This window comes from Felis catus, chromosome B1, assembly GCF_018350175.1.
Source record: "Felis catus isolate Fca126 chromosome B1, F.catus_Fca126_mat1.0, whole genome shotgun sequence".
In the NCBI taxonomy this organism is placed as follows: Eukaryota; Metazoa; Chordata; class Mammalia; order Carnivora; family Felidae; genus Felis; species Felis catus.
In genome coordinates, this window is record NC_058371.1 from 156,016,241 (window position 1) to 156,020,203 (window position 3,963).

At 35.8% G+C, this 3,963-nt stretch overlaps 1 pseudogene; it reads right to left on the minus strand.

Annotated features, from left to right (window-relative positions):
• Nucleotides 1-771: 771 nt before the first annotated feature.
• On the minus strand, nt 772-1,975 carry LOC101081542 (annotated as a pseudogene).
• Nucleotides 1,976-3,963: the final 1,988 nt, after the last annotated feature.

The following is a 3,963-nucleotide window of genomic DNA, read 5'->3' on the forward strand; positions in this document are numbered from 1 at the left end:
TTATTTTTTGTTCTTTTTCTAGTTCCTTTAGGTGTAAGGTTAAGTTGTTTATTTGAGCTTTTTCTTGTTTCTTGTGGTAGGCCTGCATTGCTATAAACTTCCATCTTAGAACTGCTTTTGCTGTATCCCAGAGGTTTTGGAGTGTTGTGTTTTCATTTTGATTTGTTTCTATGACTTTTCTTATATCTTCTTTTATTTCCTGGTTGGCCCATTCATTGTTTAGTAGCATGCTATTTAACCTTCATGTATTTGTGATCTTTCTAGATTCATTCTTGTAGTTGAGTTCTAGTTTCATAGTGTTGTGGTCAGAAAATATGCATGTTATGATTTTTATTTACTTAAATTTGTCAAGATTTGTTTTGTGGACTATTATCTATTCTGGAGAGTGGCCCATGTCCATTTGAAAAAAAAATGTCTATTCTGCTTCTTTAGAATGGAATTTTCTGAATATATATGTTAAAACCATTCTTTCCAGTGTGTCAATGAAAGCCTTTTTTTTTCTTGTTGATGTTCTGTTTAGATGATGTGCCCATTGATGTATATGGGGTGTTAAAATCTACTATTATTGTATCATGATCAATTAGTTCCTTTATGTGTTTATTAATTTTTAATTTTTAAAATATTTAGCTTTTATATTTGAGTTTATTCTTCATTTAACTTAAAAACTATAGTTGAATATTGAAAACTATAGCAAGTAGTGAGCTATGATTATAATCCTTTACTCATTCACCACTACATATAAAATGCCAGCAGTGGTATTCACTGGCCCCATTAAGAGGTCTGACACTGAACACCACCCCTAGAATGATGTTCATCATCTTCATATGATTTTCCATTGTGATGGCACTTCCTTTCCTGATTTGGATCATAGTTCACCAGTTCCACCTTCTCCGTTTCATCGATCTCTAGTAACTTCCTTCATCTCGAGTAGGAGTTTTTCCAGATAAGGGAGTTTATCAGGAGACAGAGTTATTCTCAGGAGAGTTTACCTTAAATTGCATGATTAGGCAACCCTTTTTATATGGTCTATGATAAATTGGCATGCCTTCATTTAGCATATCCTTGATGTTTCCATACTCGAAAATCTGACCAGGATGAGAGGTGGTGAGGATGGTTCAGTTGTCAAGAGTAGATATTGGCTTTTGAAAGTCACACAGTGTTTCAACCAGTTGTATATCCATACACATGAAAAGGTCTTCTTGCTCAATAAAAACATCATGGTCCATCTGGTCTAAAATAATGATAATATCCCTTGGTTCCAGTGCTTCTTCTTGGTCTCCTTCACTATGGAATGTTATCTTCTGGCTATCTTTCATGCCTTTGTTAATAGGAATTTCTAAATCTTCTCTTGAACTGCAGCTTTTTTTTTTCCTTCCACTGCAGCTTTTACATCTATCTTTACAAGTGATCCATTCTCCATGGCCTGGTACTCCATGAACACAGATTGGATTTGCTGAACCATTCCAGGTCCTATTTGATGAATTCTTATTTGCATTCCAGTACTTTGGTAATTGGGACAACATCATTACCACCTCAGTCCTCACATTTGTCACAAATCATGTTCTTTTGCGGAGCTAGTTTTCTTGTTGCACCATTATATAAATATAAGGTTATTGAGAATGACATACAACATTTTTACCTCTCCTTTCTCTCTGCATCCTTCCTCCTCCTCCTCCAAAAAATGTATTAAAGTTCTCCATGGGGGAGCCAAAACTACCACCAGCTCCACCTTCTTTAATTACCTGTTCTCCTCTTTTGTCATTTAATTCCCTTTTCTTTGCATCAAACAGCACTTCATAAGCTTGAATCTCTTTAAACTTCTTTCCTTCATTTGGATTTTTATCAGGGTGGTACATCAAGGCCAGTTTCCTGTAAGCCTTTTTTAATTCTTCCTAGGTGGCATTGGGTTTGACTCCCAAAAACATCATACTAAGTGGTTTCTTTCACCATTTTCTACAGCTGGTGAGTGGGCTGAGGCCAGTGTGGGGGAGGAGGAAGGATGCGGACAACTCTGGCAGCCACCACTCTTCCCCTTCTCCCTGAACATTCTGCAAAGTTCCCTGTTAATAATTGTTTAATGTATTTGAGTGCTTCTATGTTGGTGCATAAATATTTACAATGCTTATATCTTCTGTTGGATTGTCCCCTTTATTATTATAGAGTGTCTTTTTTTTGTCTCTTGTTACAGTCTTTGTTTTAAAGTCTGTTTTGTCTGATATAAATATTGCTACTCTGGGTTTCTTTTGACATCCATTTGCATGATAGATGTTTCCCCATCCTCTCACTTTCAATCTGCAGGTGTCTTTAGGTCTAAAATGAGTCTTTTGTAGGCAGCATATAGATGGGTCTTATATTTATTCACTCTGTCACCCCATGTCTTTTTATTGGAACATTTATTCCATTTATATTAAGTACTTATTGATAGATATGTATTTATGGCCATTTTATTATTAGTTTTGTGGTTGTTTCCAAAGATATTTCTGATTGTTTCTTGTCTATCTTTCATATTTTGCTGATTTTCTTTAGTGACATATTTGGATTTCTTTCCTTTTATTCTTTGAATGTTTATTAATGTTTTTTCATATATAGTTACCATTAGGTTTGTATATAAACTCTTCTGCATACGGCAGTCTCTATTAAGTTGGTGGTCATTTAAGTGTGTACCCACTCTGTTTTCCTCTCCTCCCCACATTTTAGGGTTAGGTTATTATATTTTTATATCCTGTTTTGTGAAATCCTTGACTGAATTTTTACAGAAATATTCATTTCTATAGATTTTGTGTTTCCTACCTCTATCCTGTCACTTTTGGTGTGTCCTTTACACTCTAAGTGTCCCCTTTAATATTTTTTGCAGGGCTGGTTTAGTGGTCATGAAGTCTTGTCATTTTTATTTGTTTGGGAAACTCTTTATCTCTCCTGTTCTGAATGATAGTCCTGATGGATAGACCATTCTTGGCTGCAGATATTTCCCATTCAGCATTTTAAATATATCATGCCACTTGCTTGCTAAGATATTGTTGAAAAATCTCCTGCTAGCCTTATGGGTTTTCCTGTGTAAGTTACTTTGTAAGTTACTGACTTCTTTTGTCTTGCTGCTTTTAAATTTTTTATCACTATACTTTGCCAGTTTAATTACAATATGTCTTGGTGTGGTTCTGCTTTTGTTGATTTTGATAAGAGTTCTGTACATCCTGGATTGGGATATCTATTTCCAGATTAGGGAAGTTATCAGCTATTTCTTCAAATAGATTTTCTGCCCTCTTTTCTCTGTCTTCTTCTTCTAGGCCTCCTATAATATGAATGTTATTAGACTCAATTGAATCACTGAAATCCCTATGTCTGTTTTCATTTTGTATAATTCTCTCTCTCTCTCTCTCTCTCTCTCTCTCTCTCTCTCTCTCTTTAGCTTGATAACTTTCTGTTACTCTGTCTTCTAGGTCACTACTTCAATCCTGTACTACTTCCAGCTTGCTGTTCATTCCATTGAGCATGTTTCTCATTTCATTTATTGAACCCTTTACCTCTGCTATGTTATTCCTTATCTGTGTGTTAAGGGTCTGACTCATGTCTTCTACTCTTTTGTCAAGTACAGTGAGTGTCCTCATAATCAATGCTTTAAATTCTCTATCAGACATGTTACTTATATCTGTTTTACTTAGATCTCTGACTGTGGCCTGATCCTGTTTGTTCATTTGGAATAAATTTCCCTGTCTCCTCATTTTGTCTGCCTCTATGCCTGTGTCTCTGTGTTTAAAAAGCCAGTTGTGTCTTCTGCTCTTGAAAGTAGTGACTTCATGAAGAAGAGGTCCTGGAGTTCCCTTCAGTACAGAGTCCCCTATTCACCAGAACCTGGCACTTCAGGGGGATATTCTATGTATGTTGCTTATATCCTGTTGTTGTGTCTGAGTCACTTTTCTCTTCAGTGCAGTTGCCTGCACTTACTCTCTGCCTATTGTGGGCTAT